Source organism: Arvicola amphibius, chromosome 18 (assembly GCF_903992535.2).
Source record: "Arvicola amphibius chromosome 18, mArvAmp1.2, whole genome shotgun sequence".
NCBI classification, from domain to species: Eukaryota; Metazoa; Chordata; class Mammalia; order Rodentia; family Cricetidae; genus Arvicola; species Arvicola amphibius.
In genome coordinates, this window is record NC_052064.1 from 13,635,911 (window position 1) to 13,658,356 (window position 22,446).

Consider the following 22,446-nt stretch of genomic DNA (forward strand, 5'->3'; position numbering starts at 1 on the left):
TACATAGGATCACTGGTCTTAATAAAAGCCTGTGACTTCAGTCTAAATCAAAGAGTACTACAAGTGCTCGAGGAAAATATAGAGTAGGAAAGGATGCCAGCAAGGTTTATTCACCCACCTAAAGATTTATTCTCAGACTTTTGGTACGGGTTTTCACTGTATATTTGAGATCTAAAATGTTGATGTTATTTCTGTTAGGGGTGTATTAATCATTTCTTTCTTGATAATCCAGATCTGTTTTTCACACCTGAAAGTGATGGCATCCTGTTTGTCATTCCTCATTGGTTATTCATGTCAAAACAACGTTTTATAGGTATGTTCTCATCCATTTAATCAAGAACCACTCCTTGGAAATGATGGTGGACCAGTTGACACAGTGTTCACTATCTGTAATCCCAATAAAACAGGCTGGGAGATTTAAACTCTGAAGATATTTCTTATGATAAGAATAAGCAGAAGTGTAAACCACGTGCTAAACTCTAACCTGGTGGAAAATGCATGGAGTTCTCTAGGAGGCATTGCCATGTAGTGGCCACAATGCTTTGCTCAAGATGAAATACATGGGCACAAGTGACCTTAACGAAGAGACTACTGCTCCGTGACACACAAGATCAAGACCATGTTTTGGAAACACACATGCAAGAAGAAGGGAATCCTGCCAGCTAGGCATGCTTTCTGATTGCTAGTCACACATAACCTCACTGAGGACAACTGAATCAAATACTGCTCCTCTTCCAGTTTGTTTTCAAATGTGACGATTATAGAAACAGGCAGAATGTGGGGTTGCTTCAGTGGCTCGGGTTGTCATGGTCAGCACCACTGTCTTTTCCTTCATGTTGCCATATCGCTGCTCCAGCCCTGGCTATCACATCGGAAAGCAGCAATAAATAGGATGTGTTATATTTGCCCTTCTAGGAAGATCACATATTTTTTCTTACAACCACACAATGTGGCAAGGATGTTTGTCTCACTGGCCAATTGTTCCCAAATGCAAATTATGTTGGAAAGAGTATAATTAGTTTCCTAGCTTCCTTAGTGTAAGGCCTTAAAATAGAAGGTGAATGAGATTGGTTTGGGGGTTGCCTAGCCAGTAATGCCTGACTGGGGAAATAATCCCAACACTTCCTTCTTCTTATATCTTCAATATACAGGACAGAGTTTCCTGGGCTATCGTTCAAGTTTTGATATCTGAAGCATGAGCCACCCCTAGAAGTCTCGTGCTTGGGGATTTACTTAGCAATATGAACTGAGCGCTGAGTCTGGGCCTATCATGTGCTCTGTCCTGGGCAAACAGGACTGATTAGGCTATGATAGCACTTGGCATTGTGCAGTGTGCAGTTAGAGAATGCTCTATCAATATAAGACCTAACTTTTAGGAATTATTTAACCATAGTCCTGAAGCTATGGGAGACAGCTCCAGATAAAAGTATTGATTGTATTCTAGGTTATCTTACTATATTATTCATAATATTATGAATTTTTTATTTTGGGAGATTTTGGAAATATGCTTTTTATAAAAAAAACAAACAAAATTTCTCAATTCCCACCTCCTAACCTTGCTGAACCTGCCTATTTTAAAAAATAGTTATTTAATTATTTCTTCTTGTTAATTAATGCATGCTTTTTTATCATGTGAGGGTTGCATACTTATCTGGGAAGACTTTACCACCAGGAAAAAATATCCAAAATCTTTAATAATAAAGAGTATTTATTCCTGGTACAGTGCAAGAGCTTTTGGGTAAGGACTGTGGGTGAAGGTGGCGCATTAATGCAAATGAGGGGCATCAAGCTATCATTTCTAAGCCAGAATTTAATAAAATGAGTTCAACATTTCAGAGAAGTGTTTTTCTCAGGCAAAACATATTTGGTTTGAATTATGTTAGCAATTGGGGGAAAAAAACACATTAATTAGGTAATTGCTTCTCTTCTCTGGTTCAGCTTGGTGGCGGAGTCAGTGACCCAGGGCAATGACACTCCAGTTAGATGCATGGCCAAATTCGCGGTGCCCTGAGACAACTCTGTTACCTCACCAGAATGAACATCCACGCTGCTCAAACCCAATCGTCTCACTCTGTGAAAGCGGACTTGCACCAAGGTTCTGGGGAAATGTTTATTAAAATTATGTGGTAGACACAGATCTTTCCTTTGTTGGTGCATTAGTCTTCCTAAATCATAATCGTTCTTACTGTAAAAGTTGCCGCTGCATGGGCTGTGTTTGGTTAGAATCACTAGAAGGCCATGCGGCAGTGACTTCCTTCCTTTTGTTTGCCAGAGCAGCAAGAAGAGCAAAGGCAGCCACTTAATTGGCCCCCGAATTCCCTCCACTGATGTTCAATGAGCGCAGGGAGATCTGAGAATGCTGAGTAAGGTCGCTCGGCGTCTCACAGAGGAGCCTGCAAGCCCAGTGCTCCTCACAGTATTTCCTTCCCACATCCCGGGACACACTGTACTCTAGCTGTGATCCTTGACAAACCTGCCGTCGGTTGTCACTCCAAAAGAGGATCCTGGAATAAAGCTAAGAGGGACTTCATTCTAGGAACACCCAGCTATCATTGTGACTTGCACAGACATTAAAACATGAGACAAGGGAAAACACTCAATAGCTTTATCGTTTTCTCATGATCTTATGGATAGCTGGGATAACTGGTTATATCTTCCATCATTTCTTCAGCTGCAGAAATAGCTGTCGCAAATATGTAGTCTTTCTCAGTGTCCCCTTTGTGTACATTATAAATATATTCCTCTGATTAGCAGTCTTTAGATTTAGAAAGGATTTCTCCTCTTGATTTTACATCAATATGCTGAATTTTTTAAAAAAAATCCTAAATTTGAAAGTACAAATAAAAGTGGCTTTTTAAAGATTACATGGGAATGCATAGTGAAATCAGAACTTCACTCACGTGACCTGATATTTACCCAGCATGCTTGCCAGTATCCTGGCCTGCCACTCATTGTTGGGTGGTCACTGGACAGTGATTTCGGGGTGTGTTCAACCTCGTTACAGATTACTCTGCTCTAATGTGTGCTTTATATTCAGTTCGTTACTATTCCCTCATCCCCTTCACACTCTGCTGAGTCCATCTTGTCTACAAACCTTCATATTTAGTAGCTTTGGCTTGTAAATGAGTTAACAAACAATTCCATCCAGAAGATGCTTCTCCAAGGCCACGTTTAACAAGTCCTCTGGCAGTCTTGCAAAGCAATAGAACTTTTAATCCATGAAAATAGTGACTGGGAGGCATAATCACATTGCATTTCTCTATTACAAAGCATTAAATATTTGGTTAATATTTGTCTTTTTCTGTTTGTCCCATGCTTCAATCAACCTTGGAGTAATGAGTCCTCAAACAATGTTAGACAACTTCTGCTGAATGAGTGAATGGCAAAGACAGTGCCCATCAGCTGCTTATTATCATCACAGAAGGGGAAAGTAGGACATATGACATTCAAAGTGTTAAGTTTCAGCAATGTGACTATTTATGTATTTGATAGAGATGAGATTTACTATATACATCTGCCAGAGTTGACCAAATTCTTCGGGGTAGATAAACAATTTCCAAATTCCTTTGCTAGAAATAACAACCACATTACACGTTGACTGAAGATCAGTCATAAACTGCTGTGTTATTCTGTGACCCCAGCTAATGGAGCAGCTACCATCCGAAATGTCGCTCCATGTGCAAAGGGAACAACCAGGCCTCATGTCAGCACTTAACCGCTGCGTGCAAGAAGAGCCATGCATAGACTCTATTAACAACTTGCTGGTGGAATGAATCCCAGCACCCACAAGGGGGCTAGAGATGCAATTCTATCCTATGCCTAGAAGGCAGAGAGATCCAGAAATAACTTCAACAGCACCAATGACAACCACAGCGGCAGCCGACTACTCGTCTTGTGTGGGAGTTGTTTCTGTATTGTGCTTTCTCCTGTGATTAAACAAAAGAAAAGGGTTTCTGTTTGTGAGCACTGTGTTAGTGATTTATATACATTGTCTTATTAACTCATATGATAAGACCCTGGAAATGAGGCATTGTTATTTTTGTATGAAGATGAAGGGACTGAATAAGGGGGGTTAAGTGACTTGCCCACACTGTAAATGATGGGGCTAAGATTAGCGCTTCAGTCTGTCTGACTCCGGAGATGATGTCCTTAAGAGTGACATTGCATTTACATCATTACGCTGTGTTCTTCAGGATCCATCATTCCCTTTGAAGGTCATTTTCTCTTCACCCGTGAATGCCCTTTGCTCTATGAATCTAAGAATGTATGGCTTTAAATACAAAGTGGAAAAAAAAAACTGGTTTTGCTATAGAGTCTCAATGAAAATGATCAAACCAAAGCAAAATTGCTGTTAGATCATTCCAGCAAATAGTCAAAGTTGATTAAACTTATGAGGCCACATAAATATGTCTGTATAAGAAGATCATCTTCTAGATTCTGTTTCTACCGATTATATAAAAATACTTTCTCAGTGTTTCAAAATAAATTGCTAGTAATTTCAAAGCGATTACCAGGTTTACTTATTCTCTGAAAATTGAAATTTACATTTAGTAAAATAGCTTCATACTTGCAATTAAGCATTGCTTCAAACTTTAATTTTTTTCCATTGGAAACTTTCTTCTATGAAGTATAGGTGTTTTCTTCCATATTAAAGATTTTAAAGATAATTTTAGATAATGTTTTTTTTAAAAAAAAATTGAAATCAAACAATGATTTTTGATTGAGTGAGAATCACTTTTTTTCTTGTTTTGCACCTAAAACCTCAAGACTGAGTAGGCTGCTGCCTGGCCTCCCTTCTTTATTACAGAGGATGTGGAGTCAAACTTCACACAACTAATATAACATAGAATGAACAGGTTATGTGCCACTTCCTTTACTCTTTTCTTCATATTTTGTCTACAGTAAGCATATTAATATCTCCAAATAAATAAATATTTATGACTATATATTGCCCTATCTTACATGACAAGTGAGCCTCACTTCTTTCCCAGTGGTACAAGAAATAATAACTCAGTGCACCTTTCAAACGTGTACTTTTTATTAGATGAAGCATGGTTCTCCATTCTTTGCATAACATAGAGTTGTTAAGCACCTAACAACACCATACTGTTGGCTTGACTTTTGGGCTATGTGATCCGAGGTGCATTCTGCCTACAAGTATAATCTATAAAGTCAGCCAGATTCCTCAGTAATAATGATGGCATCCCTTGTCTGACGCATTGTTGAGTCTCAGTTAGTTTTGAACTTCACCAGGCAAAAACCATCTCCTAAATCTGAAGATCACCTCTTTGGCAGCAAGTGTGGAGCAGAAATTTGGAAGAGAGGGGTCTATGAATCTGAAGACCTATTGTTAAAAGAAAGACCCTACACCATCCAACAGGGTGCCTTTGGATTTTGTTTTCCCACACAGAAGCAGGGGTGGGAGTCATGTTTCTTTTTGTGCCTTTGGTAGGTGGTAACTTTTTATAGCATGCCATATGGGTACTTTTTTTTCCCCAATTTTAATGTTGGTTTTTTAGCTCACGCATTCTAGGTGGGTGGCACTGGGCCTCAGGCTTTTGTAAATTGGCCAGGTGGGACTTTGACTTTGATGGGTCACTGGAGCATATTAACAATGTCCTGGGAAAGTGACAGTCTATTCAGGCAAGGCTGAAAGCACCCGTGCCTTAGACAGACTCTAGCGGCAGAGGTCACCTCATCCTATCTGGATGTAGTTACCGTTGGATGAGACAATGAAGGAAAGACCTGGATAATTCTTTGGCACAGGCTGGCCTGCTATTTCATGGGAAGCTGCTTAGATTGATCCTTCTGGTAATAGAAGGAATAGCACTATTTGCTGCTTTTAAGTGGGAAGGCAATGGGATGTCACATGGTCTACAGAACACTGGTGGGGCTCCTCATTCTCACTCTACAGGCCTGCGTAGGCAGTGCTAGACCAGCTGCCCCACATTCTGTTAGTCTTTATGCCTTTTCAACCTGATTTTGAAGATCGATTAAGGAAGCGATTTATGAAAGCAAAGTGCTCTGATGGTCCAAGTTGGTTTGGAATTTGTTGTGACTGCACTTGGCCTGTTAATTCTTCTTCCAGGCAACCAAATTATGAGCGTCCTTGAATTGTATGATAGGATTTTCTGGATGAGGAATGAGAATGGGGGGAGGCCTGGGGGTTGGACCTTCAGATGAACAGGCTAAGCTATCTTTTTGGAACGAGCTAGAGAGATGCAGGTCACAGTCAAATTGTTGCTAACAGCAATGTAGAAGGGCTGGCTTGGCTGCTAGAATGTCGAATGGATTTTGCGACCCCCCCAAAATTCCAGCAGACACAACAGTGTAATATGAGCCAGATGGAGACACTGCGGAGAAGATCCAGGATCTACATAACTATGGAGAACATCTTTTCAATGTTGCAGAAAGACAATTCCTGGCAAGAAAAGTTGACTAAATAGACCTGAAGGACTGAGATGATGCTATTTAAAATATTTTTCCCAAACAAGCAACTCTATTTGTCTCACTTAACATTCTTTATTTTTGCTTTAACTGATTATGCTAATGTATTTCAAGTTGCCAGAGTTAACTTGATTTCTAGAGTTTAAAAGTAAACCCTGTTCTATTTTCCTTCTATGTTGTTTGTAACAACTTAATTTTGATCTGTTTCCCTCTACCTCATTCCAAGAGGGAAGACTAGGCTGTTTATCATTTGGTTGCATTCGACTATAAAAAATGTGACTACATTTAACAGGAGAAAATTAGGAAGAAGAATGCAAAAAATAAATAAATAAAATTAGGAGTAGGTGAGGTTCTCATGGCAATCATTAAAGGGTGTTATGCTAATATTTTCTTTGTCCTAAGGGAACAGGTTGTGGGATATTTGAACACTGTGTGAAAACGTATTGTTGTGATTAGTGTAATAAAAAGCTGAACACCAATAGCTGGGAAGAAGTTAGGGAGGAGTTCCCAGAGGTTAGACAGGAATTCTGGGGAGAGAGAGGACTCTGGGAAGAAGAAATGTGGGTCTGCAAGCCAGACGTGAAGAGGAAACAGGAGGTGAAAGATGAAAGAGAGGTAACGCCACATGGCAACACAAAGATTTATATAAATGGATTAATTTAAGTTATAAGAGATAGTGGAATAAGTCTAAACTAAGGCCCATCTTTCATAATAATAAGTCTCTGTTGTTATTTAATAGGTTAGCATTTCCAACAAGAAAACATATTACATATGGACCCAACTTGGGGCCACATATATCCATTTCAGGCCTGACAAAGCTAAAATGTTCTTCCTGGCCACTGCAGTCTCTCGGGTAGGCTTGCATACAGAGATGCAGCTCTTTTAAGAGGCCCTGCTTGTAGATAACACTTGAGCAGCTGACAGTGGTTACAAACTCAGGCTTCAGGTAGACACAACAGTTTCCCAGAGCTGGAGTGGGTAGATGCAGCACTGGCATTGGAACCTGCTGCTGTGAGACTAAGCTCTTACAGAACTGAGGTGGGTGGAGCCATCCGCCAATACACCAGTTGCTAAATAAATGGCACTTGGTCACATGGCAGTAGCTCAGCAGTTTAAGATTCGGCTCACATTGTCAGAGGAGGCTACAGATTCACACCCACCCACACACACACACACACACACACACCCACACACACACCCCCCCCCCCCCACACACACACACACACCAGGTCCAGGCTGACAAACCTTTCAACAGGTTACACTATGTTGAAACATGTACTTGGATGCCAAATAAAGAGAAAGAAAATAGGTATAGACAGTCATAGAAAAAATAGTTTAAAAACAATAAAGTCTTTAAAAAAGGCTAAAGTAAATTTAAAAAATAAGCCATGTGAAGATGGGAAATACAGAGAGCATCTGGGTCCTGTTTGATGCTTTATTGACTCTGAATATTTTTAAAGCTAATGTAAAAAGGCAACAATTGCTGAGTGATATTGGATTGTGGAAACTGTCAAATTAAACCAACATACATATATTATATTTTTATATAATATACATAAATTTTAAATGTCTGAACTTCAAAATGGAATTCAGAAAATACGTTCCATTGTGGGGGAGGTTATGCCTTGGTTTCCACAGAAAACAAAAAGTTACAGTTCTCTTCAAAATTAATAAACTTCATACTTGATTGAGGGAGACCTCATGAGCATGTTGACTGCAGACATGAGAAAAAAAAAAGCCAAAAAAGACTACAAGACAGGTGACATCTATGCTGGTCCCTCAAAATGGGAACAGCTCTGAGACTGGATGAGACATGACAAATCATGTTGCCTACAGAGGCCTCATGACTTAATTTTACATTCTATCCTTTCATATGACATGGGTAGAGATTTATATTACAGTTTGGCTATACAGCCCAAACACGCGTAAAAAGTTCAGAGTTGCCTTTTGCCTGTTCAAACTTAAAACAAAGAATCATCTTTAACTGACTTCTGCGCACTGTGCATTCCACACTTGTATTAATACAGATAAATATGTTATCTTTAGAAGTTTGCATGTTTTCAGACAAAAAGGACCAAGCACCAATGAAAAAAAAAATAGCGCAGGTGATGCAGCCTAAAATGTCTCTGTTGCTGTTTCTTCAAAATTTTGCATCCAGAACAATTTAAAAACTGCTAGCTGAGATGGTCCAGCCTCACAGATTACTCCCACCAGTATTTCATATAAGCTTTATACTTTCCCATTACAAAGAGACTAAACAAAAACAGCTCATGCTCCCAGGACTTAACTATTATCCAGTTTTTTTTTCAGGGTTCCCTAAAGATGCTACCATCCTTAAACAACAGAAAACAGTCTAGAGAACATGTCTTCCACATTCCCAAGGGATAGGGTGGGTGGTTTCTGGTTATTTGGTGGGTTATGGATGTTTGTCATTATTTAGGGGGTCATTTGGTGAGCTATGGATGTTTGTCTTATTTGGGGCATTGGTTGTAAATTGTTACTGATCATGGTAAGAGAGGAAACTAAGCAAGGTAATTTAGATCTCTTTCTGAAAAGATAAAGAGAGATATAGAAATGATAGGATGAAAGGGTAGATTATTGAATCTACTTTAAACTATTAAAGCAATTATTAATCTCAAGTATATTATGTTGGTATAGATTTTTGTATATTGCTACAAATTTAAGATTATTTTTTTTTAAATACTGTATTGTGGGATCCCACAGAAGTGGATCTGTTCCACAGTGACTAAATGTCAGAGAGTTCAGACTTATTCTTACTTCTTCAAAGTTGTATGACAGGAGGTTTCAATTAAGGTGTGGCTACAAACAGGATGATTTTTACCTAGTGTGGTTACTTGATGTTTGGGGTATTAAGAAGGTAATTACTTTGTTTGTTCCTTGTATCACGGTAAAGAAGTATTTTGCCTTCCCACTCCTTTTTGGATTGGAGTATTTAAAGGCTATGAGAAATAAACTGGAGGTGAATCTCATTATTTACTGGATGCTCTCCCACCTCTATCTGTTGTCTTTTGTCTATTTTTTCCTTAATCAACACTATTCATCCGAAACACAGATAAATAAGTCAGGTGGGATATATAACACACACATACATATACATACACACATATACATACACAAATATATATATTTATAAATACATATATATTTATATAAAATACATACATATTTCTATTTTAGCTTACAGTATTGTACCTATGCAGCTAATTTAACAATGTAATGTATATTTTGAGTCCTTGAAAGTTATCATTACAAAGTATTTAGCAAAATTAAGAAATATAGGTTAATAGTCATCTAATAATGAAATTTGTGGCCATGTTATGTATGTTTTCCAGGACTTCAGACATTTCAGAGACCTACAGAATATGGCATTTAAGATGTTTTAATAACCTAGCACTCTTCATAACTGTAAGACATGTCTGCTCCTGGCAGCATCAATTTACTTAAAAAAAAAAGGATGATGGGCAACAAAAACTTTATATGAAGTTTGCTTTTATTGTGATGAAGTTAGTGACTAGACAAGAAGCTGTCCTTACCTTGACTGTTGAAAATATGTTGTCCAAATTGGACAAGCAGAACATAAAAGAAAGTAACTGCCAAACTTTGCTAAGACAGGTAAGACAGTCCTTCAAAATCCCTGCTTCAGAAAAAAGTCTGTCAGATATTTTAGGCTTGCTGGTTGAAGATGGATGCCCCAACTTTGCAGGAGAACCTTGGGTGACTGTCAAGGCAGCAAGGTGTTTCTGTCATTTGTATAGTTAGAAGTTTCTGGTTCTATACTTCCTGTTTATTCAGGTAATAGATCCTTCTTGAATATTTTATGGGGTATGATCAGATAGTTATAGTAAAAGTTTTCCTTGTTACCAAATTCAGAAAATAAACTTACTTAAGTAACATAAAGTTTATAATGTTGAGAGACATGAAAGCTTAAGTTCTTTATCTAAGAAGATGTTTTAAGATGGAAATAAAATTTATGATAAACAGTGGTTTAGGTATAAAATTTTGGACTCACTAAGAGAATAGATAGTACATACAGTACTTTCTCTCAATTTTCCAAACACATATGGATTTTTACTTTCTAATTGTTCTTATTGCCTATAGTTTTACTATGTTAGAGTTAAAACTTTTCCTTTTTATTCAGACAAAAGGGGGGAAATGTTGTGGAATATTTGTACCTTGTGTGAAAATGTATTGCTGTGATTGGTATAATAAAAAGCTGAATACTGATAGCTAGGAAGAGATTAGGTGGGGCTTCCGGGAAGAGAATAGATACAGGGAAGAAGAAAGGTAAAGTCATCAGCTTGACAGGGAGAAGAAGCAGGAGGTACAAGATGGAAGAAATGCAATGCCATATGACAGCATAGATTAATATAAATGGGTTAATTTAATCATAAGAACAGTGGGAAAATAAGCTAAGGCCAACCTTTCCTAATTTTTAAGAAGTCTCCATGTCATTATTTGTGGGCGGTCCTGATGCAAGATGATACTACAAGAATGTTCTTGAGAATTTAATAGTATTTGTATTCCTAATGAAGACACAATAAAGTAAAGCAGAGTGTACATTAGTTTGAGGAGAGGCCTCCTATAGGTTGGGATTATACAACAAATAAAGATGAAAGTAGATATTTTTGGGTAGACCCGGACTCAGTGATCATCTCTTTTTCACAGTGGAAGGCCCCGAAAGATAAAATCTGGAATGTATTACTAAAACAAGCTTCATGGTTAGAAAAACACAGAGAAAAGAAGCGTAAATCACTGAAGCTCAGTAAACAGTATGAGCCTGGCATCAGGTAGAGAGAAGACAAGGTAAATAAAATAAAAATGAAAAGGTTGCTAGCATTCCATAAAACAATCAATGTTGCCCAAACCAAGATAAAGCTGAGCAATTCTCATATCCAAGAATAGTGTTATGATTCATAGCTAATAGAAGTGAAAGTACTATCTTCAATTAGACAAAAAAAAGAACTCAAGCAAAAAGCTACATAGAGCTGAAGAAACCACAATGTGTTAATTGTAGACCATTTATTAATTTTTGTTAATTGGTTGTGAAAACTATATCAGTGATGTAAGCTGCAGACAACAAGGGAAATTCGGTGTGTGCATATGGAGAAAGCATGTTCAATTTACAATTGAAGTTCACATGGAATAAAAGATTTAGAGGATTTGTAAAAGGGAGGTTAGGAACAACTGCTCTGAGAAGGCACCATTGGCAATAAAAGACAGGGTACTGAAATTGATGGTCAGTGCTGAAATGAAAGTCTATCAACCATGATTATTTATCTGAAGTGACTGAGAAAGAAAGAGAACCCTTTCAAAAGGGACAGATTTTAAAGCATTCTACATGTACTCAACAGAAATGGTTACTGTTTCGTGGGACTGAAAATAGCCACTTCAAGACATTATTGGTATTGTGTCAGCAAAAGGTGCTGAAGAGTTCAACACCAAATACCCAATTACAAAGTCTAATGAAGGAACAAAATTCAACAGGGTTTCAATATGTTGAATGGAGAAGTAAGACATCTAAGCTGACTGAGCCCAACATGCCTATAATTTTATGAACACCACAAAACACATATATCACAAAATGAACCCAAGGATGGGATGTTTGAATTGTATGACTTTTCTCCCTGATTAAGTTATTTGTTATTGTCTCATTACCTCGGTAGAAGAATTGAGCTTAATGTATATTGTAGATTCTGGGCATCTCTTGAAGATTAACTTGCAGTTTGTAAGGATGACATCAGAATTATCTATACCTGCTTCCCTTCTCTTGGGTACTTTTCAGGTTCTGCTGTGATATGTGGCCTTATTAAGCACTCAGTTTGGAATTATAATTTTGCATGTGATAAGGGTTCATGTCACACTAACTCTTCATATTCTAAAAAAAGATAGCTTGTAAGAATTTCTCTGATAAAGTATTTTCAGATTGAGTCACCAGAAGAATTGCCAAGACAAGCTGCTGAAGGCAGTTTCTCCCTTGCATGGAGAATCTATCCTGTTGGTACTGAATTGAACAAGAAGTTGAGAGGGATGAAATTTTAATTACATAAAGGAATAGAGCAAAATTTATTTCTCTTGTTTATATGGTATGAGAACATTTCTATTTTTAATATCATTTATTCCTATGAAGTTTCAACAGGGATTATATTTGGATTAGAACATAATCATATTTCTAGTTTATAGTTAGTCTTGTTATTTAATCACAATATGGACCTCTGATAAGGACTATTGAATATGGTGACTGGATAGCATTTTGAAAAATGTATTTTCTTCTGAAATAAATTACCGAGACTTATTTGAAGTCTAAAATGTATTATTTTCCATTATTGTATAGAAAAATATATAGTGAGAGTAGGTGGAGTTTTTCAATATATGGTGAAGAAATCCATGTTGGAATTGTAACTTCAGTTTAATATAGAAGCTTCAGTCATGCCATCCTGGGATTGATCCATCTGTTTGCCCATTTGTCGAACTATGCATCCCTCATCTGCCTTCCACCTTTCAAACAAATTAAAACCTCACTTCAGGTTCTGATTGACAGGGTGCCAGTCATAAATATTTGAATGATTAGTCAAACAAACGAGCTCTGTGATAAAATGCCAGTCATCATGTGTCCTTATAAAAATATGTAAGTATAATATGTAAGATTAATCATTCCCTTTCACATTTACTTTGTGAGAGTCTAATGCTCAGTAAAATCAGGTGATATTTGCAAGGTATGTGGAATATTATGGGTGAATGAAAGCTTCTCTTTCTTATGTAGGGAAACTTTAACCACGCAGAACTATAAGAAGCTATGGTTCTCATTTTTCTGGCCACAGTTTGTGTTTTCTTTTTTTTAATTTTTGGATGTATGTGAAGTCTCAGATCGAAATGAAAGTCCTTTTGGCTGGTAGTAATTTACTTTCCTTAGAGTGCTTAGTGGTGACATAATTGATTTTGTTGCCATTGATTAAAAGTCACATTACGTTTAAAACTGTCAGCTGAACCCAGAGATAACATTTTCATAATGACTTTAATAAACACGGAAGAAGTGATTTCATTGCATTCATAAATCTGATGAATGGCATTTTCCTGGGACCAAAATCAACGAGCTGCTCATTTGCACGTGTAATTACTGCGTTACAGGTAGATTCTGTAGTACATTTCGTTTGGGAAGGGGGTGAGAAATGAACAAACCAGAGACAGGTTTAGGAAAAACTCTAACCAGTACTATTGGAGTTTCAGAAAGCTGGTCATGTTTTCATGGAGAAGAAAGAAAAGATGGGGACATTTGTGTTTTATTCACTCCAACCCACTTTGCTGAATACATTCATCTCCAAAAAGGCTTTAGTTGGCCACTTCTGCCTTCCAGTGTCAAATCAGAAGTTAGCCGCTTTGATCACCACCTGTGGCCGCTCTGTTTCTGCGTCCACAAACATTAAGGTTATGTCAATCAAATGGTCCCTTAGATCAATCACATCATGTCCTCTTAGTGCTTAGAACTTTGAATATTCCCTCTTTTGTTGCAGCCAAGCCCGGAATCTTAACTATGGCCAACATGATTGTTGGGTGCCTGCACCTTGTCTTCCCCTTCGTATTCATTCCTCTGTCATCTCACAATTCATCTGATCTGTCTTAGCCCCTCAGACAGCCTCAGTCTCAGCAGGGTTTACATTGGTTATACCATTCACCTTGGGTATCTTTTTTTTTCAAGTTTCTTATATGGCTGGAATCATATCTTCACCATAAAGTTCCGGGAAACAGGCTCTACAATGTCCATGTTGTATGTACCACCCTTCTCTTCTACATTTTGTTCTCGTGGTGTTTCTACATGTGAAATATACATAGAATCTATTTGCCTCTCTTGTTGATTGTTTTTACTTCCCACAGAAAATGTGCCCCAGGAGAGCAGATAGTTCCGTATACACTGCCATATGCAAGTAGATAGAACAGTAATTGGCATGTAGTGAATATTCGATGCTTTATTGAATAAGTGAATATGATTGTTATTAAGTATTTTTGATTCTATACCCAAATATAAATGCATAAACACTTAACTCATAAATTAAATACTTAACTGAGGTTTTATATTAGTCTCATTTTTTTGTGCTAACTTGAGTTTATTTTCTCTCTTTCTCCACTGGTAGTTCTTTTATTTTTATTAAAAATTTCCACCTCCTCCCTGCCTCCGATTTACCCCCCTCCCCCCTCCACTCCCTCTTCCTCTCCTGTCCAGAGAGCAGTAAGGGTTCCCTGCCCTGTGGGAAGTCCAAGCTCCTCCCCTCTCCATTCAGGTCCAGGAAGGTGAGCATCCAAACAGGCTAGCACCCCCCCCCCCCAAAAGCCAGTATGCGTAGTAGGATCCAAATCCAGTGTCATTGTCCTTGGCTTCTCAGCAGCCCTCATTGTCCGCCATGTTCAGGGAGTCCGGCTTTATCCCATGCTTATTCAGTCCCAGTCCAGCTGGCCTTGGTAAGCTCCGATTAGATCAGCCCCACCATCTCAGTGGATGGGAGCACCCCTCGCAGTCCAGACTTCCTTGCTCATGTTCTCCCTCCTTCTGCTCCTCATTTGGTCCTTGGGAGCTCAGTCCGGTGTGAACTCCCTGCTTCTGGCAAGTGTTAGGAACACAGGAGTCAATAAATCCTGCACATGCTTCTTAAGACAGAAAGTTTTGTTATTAGTAAATGAGGTTTAGAAAATGTGTGTAGATTTTGAAGAGGTAGAAATGCCAGACTCACCAAGAGGAGAATTGTGAGGTCATTGCCTCATGCTTCTTGGAGAAAGTAGAATTGATCCCTTCATAAAGGGATTCGTTTGTACTTTCAACTCATGACAAAACAGAAGAACAAGCAGAAGTAAGAAAAAAAAACCTTTAAAAAATATTATGTATGAGTGTATGTGCACTGCGCGCATATATCACGCCTGTGGATTCGGATGAGAGTGTCTGATACCCTTGAGCTGGAGTTACCAATGGCTGTGAGCCACCATGTGGGCTATGGGAACCTAACCCCACGCTCATGGATTCAGAAGAGAGTGTTTGATGATACCCTTGAGTTGGAGTTACCACTGGCTGTAAGTCACCACGATGTTTATGGGGACCTAACCCAGGTCCTACCCGAGAAGAGCAAACTCTCCTTATCTCTGAGCCATCTCTTCAGCTGCAAGAATAACGTTTGCTTTAAAATACATGGGGTCATGGGAACAGAGTACTGGACATATGCTATGTTCCTTAGATACTTGTCAAGTTAAAAATGAACTCTCCTCTTTACGTGGAAGAAAGGGAGGCTGACTCAAGACACAGGAGGAAGGGTGTTTGTATTCCAGAAAACTCACAGGCGGTACTGTTGAGAAGGATGGCGAAGGTTGCGAGTCTGTTGAAGACAGACTACTCTTACAGTTGCTGTTGCGTGGGGCCTCAGAAACGATGCAACTCCCAGGATGGCATCGGAGACCTTTAGTGAAGTAGAGCGAGGTCAGTAATGGCAATAGGGGTCACATGAAAACCCTTCAGTGGAGGGAACTGACTTTGTTGTACAGCCAAGGAAGGATACAGCTGGAGAGGACAATCCAAAAACATTCACTTGGGAGCTGTCCAGAAGCATGTGAAAATACAAATTCTGTAAACTGGACTTCCACATGAGAAACGGCCAGTAGAGCTTGCAGGTCCTTGGTGATTTAATTATCCTTCCTTATTATCCTTCACATTTATCCCAGTATATACAGAAAGAAGAGTTCCTGTAGTTTTAAGAAAAAAAAATATTTATTCTTTCTTAGACAGTGTTCTATTGCTGTGAATAAACAGCATGACCTTGGTGACTCTTAGAAATTAAAGTATTTAGTTAGGGTGGCTTACAGTTTCAGAGTATTACCTCATCATGGCAGGGGCCATGCAAAATGCAGGCAAACTTGGTGCTGGCGGGGGTAGTTGAGAGTTCTATGTCTGGATCCACAGGCAGCAGGGAGAGAACTGCTGGGTTTGGGCCGAGCTTCTGAAGCACAAAGCCCACCCCTAGAGACACTCTTTTTCTAACAAAGCCACAGCCTGAATCCTTTCAAATAGTAACATTCCCTGGGGGCCAAACATTCAAATCTATGAGTCTGTGGGAGGCATATTCTCATTCAAACCACGGCTCTTCCCAACTTTAAAAAGGCTCAAACCAAATGGATCAAAGACCTCAACATAAAGCCAACCACACTGAACCTTTTAGAAGAGAAAGTGGGAAGTACACTTGAACGGGTTGGCACAGGAGACCACTTCCTAAATATAACCCCAGTTGCACAGACACTGACAGAAAAAAAAATAATAAATGGGACCTCCTGAAATGTAATATCTTCTGTAAAGCAAAGGACACAGTCAACAAGACAAAATGACAGCCTACAGAATGAAAAAGATCTTCACTAACCCCACATCAGACAGGTCTATTCTCCAAAATATACAAAGAACCCAAGAAATTGGTCATCAAAAGAACACATAATCCAATAAAAAATGGAGTACAGACCTAAACGGAGAACTCTCAACAGAGGAATCTAAAATGGCTGAAAGACCCTTAAGGATATGTTCAACATTCTTAGTCATCAGAGAAATAAAAATCAAAACAACTCTGAGATTCCATCTTACACCTGTAATAATGGCCAAGATCAAAAACGCTGATGACAACTTAATGCTGGAGAGGTTGTGGGGTAAAGGGAACACTTCTGCATTGCTGGTGGGAATGCAAGCTGGAACAGCCCCTTGGATGTCAGTGTGGCAATTTCACAGAAAATTAGGAAACAGCCTTCCTCAAGACCTAGTAATACCACTTTTGGTTATATATCCAAAGGATGCTTAGTCAAACCACAAGGATATATGTTCAACTATGTTCACAACAGCATTGTTTGTCATATCCAGAACCTGGAAATAACCTAAATGCCCTTCAATTGAAGAATAGATAAGGAAAATGTGATACATTTACACAACGGAGTACTACACAGCAGAAAAAAATGACATGTTGAATTTTGCAGACAAATGGATGGAGCTAGAAAACATTATTTTGAGTGAGGCAACCCAGACTCAGAAAGACAATTATCACATGCACTCACTCATAAGTGGATTTTAAACATAAAACAAAGAAATCCAGCCTATCAATCACAATTCCAGAGAAATTAGACAACAATGAGGACCCTAAAAGAGACATACATAGATGTAATTTACATAGGTAGTAGCAAAAGACAAGATCTCCTGAGTAAATTGGGACCTTGGGAACCTTGGGAGAGGGTTGAAGGGGAGGGGAGCAGAGAAAAATGTAGAGCTCAATAAAAATACATACTCAAGCCATATTTATCATCTCAAGGCACTTTCAAAACAAGCTTGTCGTTTGAAGACTCACATCCTTTGTGTGCTTGTGTGTGTCATTGTATGAGTGTGCAGGTACACAGGCATGCACTTAAGGAGTCCAGAAGCAGATGTCTATTATCTTTCCAGTTTTCAACTGTTCGTGGTGTGTCTTTGTGTGCCTGAGTAGGTGTACATTTTTTGCATGTGTGTGAGCACATGTGTACACAATGCTGATGTCTGGTAATATTTCTACAAAATTTCTTATCCTAATTCAGAGCTTGGCAATATTGCTTGTCTTGCTAATGGGCTTGATCTGGGAATCCTGTGTTGTCTGATTCTGAAATTACAGGTCGGCCACTCATTCCACCTGCATTCATGCGGGTTCTGGGTTCAGAGCACCTGCCTGTGGAAGACAGGTGCTTCACCGACTGTCCTTGCTTGTTTGTTTTGGGATATTCTTATTTATTTATTTATTTATTTATTTATTTATTTATTAATTATTTATTTATGGGTATTTTTTGTTGTTTGTTTTGGGGTACTTTTGTTTCTTTTTTGAGGTTGTTTTTTTTTCACTAAACCTGGAGCTCTTTGATTTAGCTAGATTGGCTTTCTCGACTTAATTCCTAAATTATCTTTATTATTGAATTTATTTGTACCCTTATCCCACTATCTACATTGTTCAGCTCTCTTTGCCCGAGTTCCGTTTTACCTTGTGATCAAGATTTTATTAAGAGCTGAGTCAGAACCCTTTATCTACTCTTCACTGACCTTCTCCTATCTCAGTGGACGGTGCCTCATTGGGCAATTTTGCTGTATTTTTTCTTCATAAGGATAGAGACAAATGCAACTGCTGCTTTCATTCATGTGTGAATATAACTACTTAAAACCACTTAATACGGGCAACACAAAATGAGATCAATGGTATTTTTATACGTTTGTTGTCTCATAAGGTTTTGACAGGGCCCTTTGTTTTCCTTATCCTTACAGAGTCTTTGTGCATATATTATGACTTCCAGTTCTGTGTGCTTAGGGAATTCCTGTGTGTAAGAACACAAGTGTCTCTGAATATACTATTTTTTCCCCCTGGCTCCTTTTCTTCTGTTTGTTTGTTTTGTCCTATTCCAACGTGTTTGCTTTTGTTTTTATTTTATTTTATTATTATTCCTTACCATCTATTTGTTTTCTAATGAGAACCAGAAAGGGTGTGGGAAGGTGTGTGTGGAGATCTAGGAAGAGTTGAGGGAAGGGAAACTGTGATCAGGATATATTGTATACAAAGCATCTATTTTTTCTTTCTTAATTTAGCATATATTTTTATTGATTCTTTGGGAATCTTCCACTCAGTGCATAGTCTTTCCATGTTTGCCCTTCACCCTTGTAGCCTCCCTGCCAAAATGAAAACAACAAAAAAAAAAAAAGAAAGAAAAGCATTTCGTACCTCTTTCTTTCCTGCCTCTTTTGCGGTAGTGGCCTTGGGAGCTGAATTATTCTGCCTTTTGCCCAAACAGCTTTCCTTGAGGGAAGCCAGGCAAACTTTCTTCCAGTGTGCCTGGTAAAAATCTATTTTCAATAAACGAAAAAAACCTGCTTGATACATATTTTATGATTTAGCGTAAAATTTTGAGGACTTTTTGAGTACATCTCTTTTCTAAACTGTCTTAAGCAAAAGACAACTTTCATTAAGAGTTATTTGAAACTAATTGAGATTGAGAATTTGATTGGTAGACAAGAAGTGGAAAGACACAGGTTAAATATTTGCCTCTAAATTATGGTTTGTTTATACTATTTTAAAATGTGAAAGACAGAAATTACAATGGATTAATTTTTATAGATGGTTTAATTCAGATTAAAATAAATTATAGGCTTAATGATATTATAGGACACTATAGTTCCCTTACAATAGGTAATTATAAAGATAAACTAGGGTATTAAATATTGCATCAACTTGAATTTGCCTTGGGGACATTATATGTGGTTTTGATCTTTTAGATGATTGTGTTTTTCTTGTAACTCACATCTTTTGCTTAAATATGAGGGTAAAAGATTCCTAGTGCATATAGTACTCATGTGCAAGTTAGTAATACCACAATTAATTTCTTTCCTTTATATGATTTTCTGTACATACACACACACACACACACACACACACACGCACGCATGCGTGCGTGCGTGGATTTAATGCGATTGTCCTGGCTAGTTATTAATGTTAACTTGACACAAGGTAGAGTCATCTGAAAAGAGAGAACCTCAGTTGCAAAGCCATTTCTATCTTATACAGGCAAGGCTGTTGGGCATCATTTTAATTAGTGATTGATGAGGGCCCAGCCCATTTTGGGTGGTGCCATCTCTCAGCTGTTTGCCCTAGGTTCTAGAAGGCAGGTTGAGCAAGCCAGAAAGAAGTCTCCATAGCTTCGGTATCAGCATCTGCCTCCAGCTTCCTGCCCCAACAACTTCCTTCAACGATGAACTGTGATGTGGAAGAATAAGAAAAACAAACCCTTTCTTCCCCAATTTGCTATTGGCCGTGGCGTTTTATCACAACACTAGAAACTGTAACTAAACCAGAGATCTTTGCCTTAAAAAAAGCCAGGTGAGTTATGTAAAAATACGGGAAATTGCACATCCTGATAATTTTTGTCCTTTGCTTCTAATGATGATTTTAAATGGTATTTTAATCCAAAGGCAGAAACACTGACAGTGCATACCAGTTTCATCTCTGAGGATGAGAGATTTTTGGAGCCACCGAAGTTCTCAGATTATCCCTGGGGAGAAGAGGGTTATGGAGAGAATGCATTTTCAGAGACTGGAAGAGGATTTTCTTAGGTGATTAACTGTTTGTGGCTTTGAAGTGTAATGCAGCATCTTCCCCATAATTGGCACACGAGCACTTTCTAAAAGGTTCTCTTCCCATCACTGGGACAAGATGCTCTGTGCTTTAACAGGGTACAGGTTAAGGACTTTTACCCATCCTGCTTCTGTGTTCCCTGTGATTTTAGTTTCTGGGAGTCCTGCGCAGAGCTTCTAGCCTGTGTGTGTCACATGCGACTTTGATCAGTGATCTCAAACATATGTGCTCTGCTTATATCTTCTTTATCATGTGAATTAGTGAAAAAATAGCGAAAACATTTCATAAAATAGTTTTAAAAATTAACTAGGGCACAACCCCCTTTGTTAAAGCCCAGCCATGTTCATGCCTCACGCTGATGCTCCACAGAAGGGAGCCCCTTTTGTTCTTGCTGTTTCTCATCCCTTTGATGAGAAGGTCTTTCCTAGAGCAAAGATTTTTAATTTTTTAAAATATGTATTTATTAAAATTTCACCACTTTCCTTTCCTCCCTCCAAGCCTTCCCATCTCTACCCCAGTTTCTATCATATTGATGGCTTCTTTTTCTTTGATTATTATTGACACACACACACACACACACACACACACACACACACACACACACAATATGCTGACTTTGTTTTTGCTGTTTGTGCATATCTGATTTCAAGACTGACCACACTGTATTGGATAACCAATTAGGGAACTCACCCCTGAGAAGCGAATTCCCTTCCTCTCAGCAGGCAATAGTTGCCTGTACTTCTTTGTCTAGAGTGGGGCCCTATGGGATTTCCCTCTTCTGTGTTTACAGGTCTATTGTTCATTGTTATTGTTCATGGCATGTTTAGGTGTTGTATAAGGCAGCTTATTTGTTTCCCGGCCACCCAGACTCCTGAAATAATCACACAAAAACCATATTATTTAAATCACAGCTTGGCCTATTAGCTCTCGCTTCTTATTTTCTCACTCTTACATCTTAATTTATCCCATCTTTATTAATCTGTGCATTACCATGAGGTAGTGGAATACTTCAAAGTTTCAGCACATCTGTCTCTGGCAGCAGTTCCTTTCTTTCAGCATTCAGTTTAGTTTTCCCTCCTATCTCTACTCTACCCTATCACAGGCCTAAGACAGTTTCTTTATTAACCAATGGTATTCACAGCATACAGAGGGAAATCCCACATCATTTAGGCAACCTTTCTTGGAAACATGGTCACACAGCGGATGTCCTGGCTCTCTGGATCTTAGAATCAAAATTTATGCCCCCTCTTCGACCATGTTCCCCGAGCCTTAGGTACAGGAGTTATGCTGTACACACTCTGTTGGGGCTGGCTCCCCACAATCATGTGATCTTTGCACTCTGACCAGTCATAGTTTTATAATTGTAAAACACCTTTTGGTGTCTTCTAAGTTTTTACTGCTGCTTCTTGATTTATGGAATTGTAGAGATGATTTATTTCAATCCTACTGTGATAGCAGAGAAGTCAACTGCAGTCTATACCTGCAGACTTTGTAACCAATATATCTATATTATCCCCTTTGCCTTCATTGACAATATTTCTAATATATGATATAGGAACATCCAAGAATGGGTATGTAAACCAACGGTGAAGTGTTTGCCTAACAGGCACCAGGCCCAGAATTCCATCAAGAAACTCATCAAAACCAAATCTTAATATCTTTTCTACTTCAAGCAATAGTTTCGGAATCTATAATTTTGCAAAATGACTGCTAATACTCCTGCCTTGTGACCATTTCTTTCTCCACTCCTAGTCCTCAACTTATATCATTACCAAAGCTCCAAACATTCAGGTTCTGTTCTCCCTTTTTAGAGAGGGTGTTCTCTATGGGTTAACAA